The sequence below is a fragment of the Lolium perenne genome, chromosome 1 (assembly GCF_019359855.2).
Source record: "Lolium perenne isolate Kyuss_39 chromosome 1, Kyuss_2.0, whole genome shotgun sequence".
Classification (NCBI taxonomy): Eukaryota; Viridiplantae; Streptophyta; class Magnoliopsida; order Poales; family Poaceae; genus Lolium; species Lolium perenne.
In genome coordinates, this window is record NC_067244.2 from 72,403,775 (window position 1) to 72,414,635 (window position 10,861).

Genomic DNA, 10,861 nt, shown 5'->3' on the forward strand with positions numbered 1-10,861 from the left:
TAGGATCTTTTGTTTTTTCTTCTTCTTTTTGTGTTAGGCACGTGTGCATCTGTAATGTCTTTAGGATATTTCATTGTTACAGAAGCTGAGTGTAATTGGTATCACACTTCTCAAAAGAAGATGAGTCTGCACCTAGTAAATATGTTAGCACATATATGTTACTAACATGAACATTTTACTACTCTATGTTACTTCCTACTATGATGAGCGTCAATGACCCAGCCTCAACTCCGACTTTAGTTCATAATGTAGCTACATTGTAAATAAATGTAGGCAACACCCCGCATGTCCACCGGCTGTCATCTCTATGCCCCAGGTCAAACCTTGCTCCATCTATTCATTAAATAAGACACCCTTATTTTTTAAGTTTTTTCTTTAACCAAAGTTATTCCAAATATATAAAGATTGTTTCTGTAAAATTGACATGATTAGAAAGTGTACTTAGTAGGAATCCAAAGATACTTGATTACGTAAGATATAAGCAAGATTTTGTTCCTCAATTTTTCGATCAAAGTTTGCCTTGGAATACATGGGGTCTAATTCATCAAAAACGGAGATAGTAGGTGACATAGGCATCTCCAATGGGCCTGCCAAAGATGGTACCCGGGATTTACCGAAGGCCCACGAGTCGAAGGATATGAAGTTTAGAAGCTCAAGTTATATTAAGGAAAGTTAGAGTTGTATTAGGAAATATAGACTTGTAATTTTACGGGATGAGTTAGAAACCCTCCCGGACTCTGTAACTTGTGTATTACGAAATCCCTCGGCTCCGCCTCCTATATAAGGGGGAGTCGAGGGACAAAGAAGGCATCGATTCATTGTTTCACGCAGCCCTAGTTTTCATATTGTGGAGCACTTTTCGGCTGAAACCTTCGAGATCTACTTGTCCTCTACTTCCGACTAAAACCCTAGTTTACAATCTGTAGGCATTGATAAGTTAATCCCTTGTCAATTGGCGCCGTCTGTGGAAATTAGAGGTGTCAAGGAGCTGATCTCGATGGCATGTTCAAGATCGTCGACTTCATCAACTGCAAGCAACGCGATGGACAGAGGTAAACAGATTGAAACTGGTCTAGTCAATTTTGTTCCTCACCCGCCCTCCCGTTTGGATGCATGTGCGTATCTGGAGGAGCCCATGGAGATGACGTTCGGAAAGTTCCACTTCCGCGTCTAGAAAGAGGAGCGTATCGTCTCGAAATTCCAATCTCATCGGGATTATCAGCGGTCGATCCCGATTTTTCGGGTTCAACATCGTCAATCGAGTTAGGCGACAAGGAGATTTCGTCGCCACGCTTCATCAGCACTATGGCAAGTGAAAAACTCGCCAAGATCTTCAGCGACATGTCTTTCGAGTCATCTGCGGACTCCGATATAAGCGATGACTCGAGCAACATCGACAGCTTCAACTTCATCGATAGATCCACTATTGTTGGCGAGATCTTCACCAATCTCTATGATGGTGTCACCAAACCAGAAAAAGTTCAGAATCCAAAATATCATCAGATCTATGCAATTGGAGAACCAAGTCGCCCACAGGAGGAGACATCAGAGAACTTCGACGAGGCGGGAAATCCGTATGTCGATCCTGCAGATCTCACGCGAGGTCTAGGAACAAAATATATCGGACCAGGAACACGAGAGATGGTGCGATTTCCGCAGGCAGTATGGGATCGAGTCGTAAGAGCCATTGATGGTACAGAGCCAATGACCATAACGGCGACACCTGAGGAGTTACAGGCGTATCAATATAGGCTTGCACGTACCAGGTGGGAGCTCGAGAAGCAGAAAATCGAGTTGGATAGGAGGCAGGAAGCAGCCTCTGCGTCAAGCAGGCGAAGAGCTAACTTGAGTCAACAATCTGGCACTTCAGGAGATAGTCACAGAGCAGCTCGAAATAAAGCGAGATCTAGGCTGCAAAATATACCTGAGGCAGATAGGGAGAATCTGGTTCAAAACCTCGACATATCCTTTATGTCGATAGACACGAGGGGGAACATTATCCCTGAGACACCAGAAGCTGGGTACATGGCGACGCAAGCCTTCATCCTCTTATCCAAGCCACCTCCCAGAGATCCAAGAGAAGCATTATACAATATGGCTATGGCAGGAGTTGGAGCCATGGGAACGGCGTTTATAAATTCGCCTCCCGAAGGATCAGCAAGGAAAAATAGTCCACGACCTACTGCAGCAGCACCAGGTCCCGAGAGAACAAGTGGAGCAAGAGACACAGCAACTCAAGCACGGGTAGACAGAGCACGATAAAATAGAAGGGAACATCGGCATTCCCTTGAAATAGATGAAGAGGATATGTGTGGGCTACCGTGCTTTACAAGGAGGGTCTAGAAAACTCGAGTTCCTTCAGGGTTTAAATTACCCGATAATTTCAAAAAATTCGATGGCCTGCAAGATCCCGATGATTGGCTAGTTGATTATCTCGAGACAGTGAAGCTAATAGGCGGAACCAGAGCAACAGCAATGCAGAGTATTCAAGTACACCTGAGTGGAGCCGCACGATCTTGGATAAAAAAGCTTCCTCCGGGTTCCATCGACATCTGGGATAGTTTTGAAGATGTGTTCGTAAGGAATTTCCGATCCACCTGCAAAAAACCCGCATCACTAGAAGAGTTGAGGTCGTGATGAGGGCTAAGCCCAAGGATGTGCCCGATCTTCACGGATTTGGGTGGAACTCGTGGGGGTAGGTGGATGAACGCGATGAACACGTAGAAAGCGAGGGGGAATCGTGGAGATACAACACACACACGCACACAAACCGGTTTTCCCTCGTTGGCCCGATACACCAACTCGATAGAGGTTGCGAGAAAAGACCTTCCGGTAGAAGTCCCGCAAAGAGATCGACAAATCGAAGCTCGCAAGATCTAGAAGGGTGAAAAGACCGGAAGGTTGATAGAAGTGCAAGCAAAAGACCAAATAGGTAGAAGTGCAAGCAAAAGATCAAACAAACGGTAGAAGTCACCAAAGAGATCTTGACAAGTCGATAAGGAGCCCGGGTGGGTACAAGATCCAAGATCTAGGTAGGGTTCCCACAAGGGTGAGCTAAGCTCAGGTTTAATTTCACATCAAGTCTAATCTCAGATCTGAGCCATCCAGGCTATTTATAGGTGGGGGCGAAGAGGTAAGTTACACGCTGAAAAGTGCTGTTGTGCTGAAGTTCGATGGGGCGGAAGTTCCGGTCAACTCGGGCGGAAGTTCCGGTCAGGGGCGGAAGTTCCGGTCTGGAGGGGCGGAAGTTCCGGTCGGGGCGGAAGTTCCGGCCAAGTTCCGGCCTTGTTCCGAAATTGCGCCATTGTCCCGCAGTAACATCCAGTATGGTTTTCGCCGACTTTCGGAACTTGGGCGGAAGTTCCGGTGGGCGGAAGTTCCGGTCTCCAGGGGCGGAAGTTCCGGCTGGATCCTTTCTTCTGGGCGCTGGAAGGCATCTTGAGAGCATCTGGCCGGAAGTTCCGGTCCTGGGGGCGGAAGTTCCGGCCTGGGCGCTGTAGCTCCATCTTCGTCATTTCCAGCTCTCTCTCCATTGGCTTGGTCTTCATGGCTCGCTTCTTGGTCGATGTACCTGATTGAACATAGGGTATTGGCATGAAGTAGCAAGCCATCCAAAGGGGTGTCAAAAGCATACATGGAGAGGAGCGAATTCACCTCTTGGTGTATAGCTTGGGCTCGAGCTCATGTCATTGGACCACGAGGAGGGCTTGTCGGTCTTGAGGCGGTGGTGTCCGAAGGCCACCCCATATCATCTCCCCCCCCTTGGGAAAGAGTCGTCCTCGACTCGATGTTCTCCTCATCGCCATGATAGGGTGATAGGTCGGACACATTGAATGTGTTGCTCACCAAGTACTTGGAGGTGGGGATGTCGATGACATAAGCGTTGTTGTTGATGCGTTTGAGGACCTTGAAGGGGCCATCTCCTCTTGGCTTGAGCTTCGAGTTGCGTTCATGAGGGAATCTTTCCTTCCGGAGGTGGATCCAAACGAGGTCTCCTTCTTTAATATGCGTTCCTTCTTCTTGGTGTTGAGGCGGGTAGCTTGACGAAGCACATGTTCTTGAATGGTAGCTCTTGTTTCTTCATGTAGTTTCTTCACGGCGGCGGTGCGCTTGTCGAAGTCCATGTTCGTCCGCTCATGAAGGGGAAGTGGTAGTATGTCGAGTGCCGTGAGTGGCTCAAACCCGTAGACGACCATGAAGGGACTCCTTGATGTTGTCGAATGCTTGGCGCGGTTGTAGGCGAACTCCGCGTGTGGAAGGCACTCCTCCCATGACTTCAAGTTCTTCTTCACGAGGATGCGTAGGAGAGAGGAGAGGCTTCGATTGACCACTTCCGTTTGGCCGTCCGTTTGCGGGTGCGAGGATGATGAGAATAAGAGCTTCACTCCAAACTTTGCCATGAGCGACTTCCAAAGATAACTCATGAACTTGACGTCTCGATCCGACACAATGCTTTGCGGTACTCCGTGTAGGCGAACAATTTCCCTGAAAAACAATGAAGCAATGTGTGAAGCATCGTCGCTCTTATGGCAAGGTATGAAATGAGCCATCTTAGAGAATCTATCCACTACCACAAATATAGAATCATGACCATGCTTAGTGCGAGGCAAGCCTAGAACGAAATCCATGCTAATATCGGTCCATGGTGCATATGGAATAGGCAATGGAGTGTAAAGACCATAAGGGTTGGAGGTAGACTTAGCTTGTAAGCATGTTGTACACCGTCGGCAAAGGCGCTCCACGTCGCGGTACATTCTTGGCCAATAATAGTGAGTGGAGAGCATGGCATATGTCTTCTCTCGTCCGAAGTGTCCCATAAGACCACCACCATGCGATTCTTGTAAGAGCAAAAGGCGAAGCGAAGACATAGGAATACAAAGTTTGTTGCCCTTGAACAAGAATCCTTGGTGCAAATAGAAATCATCGATGCCCTTCTCACTAGAACACTTTGCAAAGATTGGGCCAAAGAAAGTATCGGAAGCATATAAATCTTTGATTTCATCAAGACCCAAAACACTAATATCCAAACGAGTGAGTAAGAGGGTGAGTTTGCGGGAAAGAGCATCCGCCACAACATTGTCCTTGCCCTTTTTGTATTTGATTACATATGGAAAGGACTCAATGAACTCAACCCACTTTGCATGTCTTTTGTTCAAATTGTGTTGACTTTTCAAATATTTCAAAGACTCATGGTTGGAGTGGATAATAAACTCTTTTGGCCAAAGATAGTGTTGCCAAACTTCAAGAACACGAACCAAAGCGTAAAGTTCCTTGTCATATATAGGATAGTTGAGGCGTGCGCCATCCAACTTCTCGCTATAGTATGCCACGGGTTTTCCATCTTGCATAAGCACTCCACCAATACCGAGTCCACTCGCATCGCACTCAATCTCAAAAGTTTTGGAAAAGTTTGGAAGAACAAGAAGTGGTGCCTCGGTAAGTCTCTTCTTCAACTCATCAAAAGCTTTTTTGTTGTGCCTTGCCCCACACAAATGGAACATTCTTTTTCGTAAGCTCATTCAAAGGGCAAGCAATGGTGCTAAAATCTTTCACAAAGCGGCGGTAGAAACCGGCAAGTCCATGAAAACTTCGAACTTGACCAATGATACGTCTCCAACGTATCTATAATTTCCGATGTTCCATGCTTGTTTTATGACAATACCAACATGTTTTGTTCACACTTTATATCATTTTTATGCGTTTTCCGGAACTAACCTATTGACGAGATGCCGAGAGGCCGCTTCTTTTTCTGCTGTTTTTGGTTTCAGAAATCCTAGTAAGGAAATATTTTCGGAATCGGACGAAATCAACGCCGAAAGTCTTAGAAATACGCGAAGCTTCCAGAGCACCGGAGAAAGGTCAGAGGGGTGCCAGGGGGGCCCCACACCCTAGGGCGGCGCGGCCCAAGGGGGGGCGCGCCCCCCTATGGTTTGGGCAGCCCGTGGCCCCTCCGACTCCGATTCTTCGCCTATTTAAGCCATCGTGACCTAAAACTTCGACACCAATTGACGAAACTCCAGAAAGACTCCAGGGGCGCCGCCGCCATCGCGAAACTCCAATTCGGGGGACAGAACTCTGTTTCGGCACCCTGCCGGGACGGGGAATTGCCCCCGGAGCCATCTCCACCGCCGTCTTCACCGCCATCTTCACCGCCATCGCTGCCTCCATGATGAGGAGGGAGTAATCCACCCCCGAGGCTGAGGGCTCCGCTGTAGCTATGTGGTTCATCTCTCTCCCATGTACCTCAATACAATAATCTCATGAGCTGCTTTACATGATTGAGATTCATATGAGTTTGTATCACAATTTGTCTATGTGCTACTCTAGCAAAGTTATTAAAGTAGTTCTATTCCTCCTGCACGTGTGTAAAGGTGACAGTGTGTGCACCGTGTTAGTACTTGGTTTATGCTATGATCATGATCTCCTGTAGATTATGAAGTTAACTATTGCTATGATAATATTGATGTGATCTATTCCTCCTACATATGCATGAAGGTGACAGTGTGCATGCTATGTTAGTACTTGGTTTAGTCTTTTGATCTATCTTACACTATAAGGTTACTTAAATATGAACAAATTGTGGAGCTTGTTAACTCCGGCATTGAGGGTTCGTGTAATCCTACGCAATGCGTTCATCATCCAACAAGAGTGTAGAGTATGCATTTATCTATTCTGTTATGTGATCAATGTTGAGAGTGTCCACTAGTGAAAGTGTAATCCCTAGGCCTTGTTCTTAAATACTGCTATCGCTACTTGTTTACTCTTTGCTGCGTTACTGCTTGTTTACTTGTTTCTTGTGTTACTACTGCTGCAATACTACCACCATCAACTACACGCCATGACAAGCTATTTTCTCGGCACCGTTGCTACTGCTCATATATATTCATACCACCTGTATTTCACTATCTCTTCGCGAACTAGTGCACCTATTAGGTGTGTTGGGGACACAAGAGACTTCTTGCTTTGTGGTTGCAGGGTTGCATGAGAGGGATATCTTTGACCTCTTCCTCCCTGAGTTCGATAAACCTTGGGTGATCCACTTAAGGGAAAACTTGCTGCTGTTCTACAAACCTCTGCTCTTGGAGGCCCAACACTGTCTACAGGGAAAGGAGGGGGAAGTAGACATCAAGCTATTTTCTGGCGCCGTTGCCGGGGAGGAAAGGTAAAAGGTACTCACACTTCGGATCTCGGCTACTAAGCTATTTTCGCCATTGTAAGTACTTGAAGCTATTTCCTTTAGATCCTGCAATTGCAACTTTTTGTTTCTTGTTTACACTAGTTTGGCATAATGGACAAGAATGAGCTTCTTATTCTATTTCCTGATTTAAAACATGGATTGTTTGATGCGAAAATTAAAAAACCTATGGAATCTTATTTGCATGCTGGTAGTAATATTAGTATGAACGCTTTGAACACCATTGTTGATAATAATATAGAAAGTTCTAAGCTTGGGGAAGCTGGTTTTCATGATCTTTTTAGTTCCCCAAGCATTGAGGAGAAAATTTTCTTTGATGATACTTTGCCTCCCATATATGATGATTATAATGATAGTGGTCTTTTGGTTCCACCTACTATGGAGAGTAAATTTTGTTGTGATTATACTATGCCTCCAACACTTGATGAGAATAATAATGATAGCTACTTTGTTGAATTTGCTCCCACTATTACTAATAAAATTGATTATGCTTATGTGGAGAGTAATAATTTTATGCATGAGACTCATGATAAGAATGCTTTATGTGATAGTTATATTGTTGAGTTTGGTCATGTTGCTACTGAAAGTTATTATGAGAGAGGAAAATATGGTTGTAGAAATTTTCATGTTACTAAAATGCCTCTCTATGTGCTGAAATTTTTGAAGCTATACTTGTTTTATCTTCCTATGCTTGTTACTTTGCTCCTCATGAACTTGTTTATTTACAAGATTCCCATGCATAGGAAGCATGTTAGGCTAAAATGTGTTTTCAATTTGCCTCTTGATGCTCTCTTTTGCTTCAAATACTATTTCTTGCGAGTGCATCATTAAAACTGCTGAGCCCATCTTAATGGCTATAAAGAAAAGAACTTCTTGGGAGATAACCCATGTGTTATTTTGCTACAGTACTTTGTTTTATATTTGTGTCTTGGAAGTTGTTTACTACTGTAGCAACCTCTCCTTATCTTAGTTTAGTGTTTTATTGTGCCAAGTAAAGTCTTTGATAGAAAAGTAAGTACTAGATTTGGATTACTGCGCAGTTCCAGATTTCTTTGCTGTCACGAATCTGGGTCTACCTTCCTGTAGGTAGCTCAGAAAATTAGGCCAATTTACGTGCATGATCCTTAGATATGTACGCAACTTTCATTCAATTTGGGAATTTTCATTTCAGCAAGTCTGGTGCCATTTTAAAATTCGTCAATACGAACTGTTCTGTTTTGACAGATTCTGCCTTTTATTTCGCATTGCCTCTTTTGCTATGATGGATGAATTTCTTTGATCCACTAATGTCCAGTAGCATTATGCAATGTCCAGAAGTGTTAAGAATGATTGTGTCACCTCTGAATATGTTAATTTTTATTGTGCACTAACCCTCTAATGAGTTGTTTCGAGTTTGGTGTGGAGGAAGTTTTCAAGGATCAAGAGAGGAGTATGATGCAACATGATCAAGGAGAGTGAAAGCTCTAAGCTTGGGGATGCCCCGGTGGTTCACCCCTGCATATTCTAAGAAGACTCAAGCGTCTAAGCTTGGGGATGCCCAAGGCATCCCCTTCTTCATCGACAACATTATCAGGTTCCTCCCCTGAAACTATATTTTTATTCCATCACATCTTATGTGCTTTTCTTGGAGCGTCTGTTTGTTTGTTTCTATTTTTGTTTTTGTTTGAATAAATGCTTGTGTGGGAGAGAGACACGCTTCGCTGGTTCATATGAACACATGTGTTCTTAGCTCATAATATTCATGGCGAAGTTTCTTCTTCGTTAAATTGTTATATGGTTGGAATTGGAAAATGATACATGTAGTAATTGCTATAATGTCTTGGATAATGTGATACTTGGCAATTGTTGTGCTCATGTTTAAGCTCTTGCATCATATACTTTGCACCCATTAATGAAGAAATACATAGAGCATGCTAAAATTTGGTTTGCATATTTGGTTTCTCTAAGGTCTAGATAATTTCTAGTATTGAGTTTGAACAACAAGGAAGACGGTGTAGAGTCTTATAATGTTTTCAATATATCTTTTATGTGAGTTTTGCTGCACCGGTTCATCCTTGTGTTTGTTTCAAATAACCTTGCTAGCCTAAACCTTGTATCGAGAGGGAATACTTCTCATGCATCCAAATCCTTGAGCCAAACAACACTATGCCATTTGTGTCCACCATACCTACCTGCTACATGGTATTTTCCCGCCATTCCAAAGTAAATTGCTTGAGTGCTACCTTTAAACAATTCAAAATTTATCACCTCTGATTTGTGTCAATGTTTTATAGCTCATGAGGAAGTATGTGGTGTTTATCTTTCAATCTTGTTGGGCAACTTTCACCAATGGACTAGTGGCTTCATCCGCTTATCCAATAATTTTGCAAAAAGAGCTGGCAATGGGATTCCCAGTCCCAAATTAATTAATAAAAATAGACACTCCTCCATGGTATGTGATTGATTGGACGGCACCCGAAGGATTCGGTTAGCCATGGCTTGAGAAAGCAAAGGTGGGGAGGAGTGTCATCATAATAAAACTAAAATAAAAAGGCACTCCTTCATGGTATGAGATTGTTGGCAGGCACCCGAGGATTCGGTTAGCCATGGTTTGAGAAAGAAAGGTTGGAAGGAGTGCCACCCAAAAATAAAATAAAATGGGAGCCGCTCTTTGAAGGTTTGTCTGGCAAGGGGGTTAGAGTGCCCACTACCATTCGTTGATAACAACAAACACCTCTCAAAATTTTACTTTTATTGCTCTCTACATGTTTTCAAAATCAAAGCTCTAGCACAAATATAGCAATCGATGCTTTTCCTCTATGGAGGACCATTCTTTTATCTTTATGTTGAGTCAGTTCACCTATTTCTCTCCATCTCAAGAAGCAAACACTTGTGTGAACTGTGCATTGATTTCTACATATTTGCATATTGCACTTGTTATATTACTCTATGTTGACAATATCCATGAGATATACATGTTACAAGTTGAAAGCAACCGCTGAAACTTAATCTTCCATTGTGTTGCTTCAATGTTTCTACTATGAATTTATTGCTTTATGAGTAACTCTTATGCAAGACTTATTGATGCTTGTCTCGAAAGTACTATTCATGAAAAGTCTTTGCTATATGATTCAATTGTTTACTCATTGCATTTACATTGTTTCGAATCGCTGCATTCATCTCATATGCTTTACAATGGTATGATTAAGATTATGTTGGTAGCATGTCACCTCAGAAATTATCTTTTATCGTTTACCTACTCGAGGACGAGTAGGAACTAAGCTTGGGGATGCTGATACGTCTCCCACGTATATATGATTTCCGATGTTCCATGCTTGTTTTATGACAATACCAACATGTTTTGTTCACACTTTATATCATTTTTATGCGTTTTCCGGAACTAACCTATTGACGAGATGCCGAGAGGCCAGTTGCTGTTTTCTGCTGTTTTTGGTTTCAGAAATCCATGCTAATATCGGTCCATGGTGCATATGGAATAGGCAATGGAGTGTAAAGACCATAAGGGTTGGAGGTAGACTTAGCTTGTAAGCATGTTGTACACCGTCGGCAAAGGCGCTCCACGTCGCGGTACATTCTTGGCCAATAATAGTGAGTGGAGAGCATGGCATATGTCTTCTCTCGTCCGAAGTGTCCCATAAGACCACCACCATGCGATTCTTGTAAGAG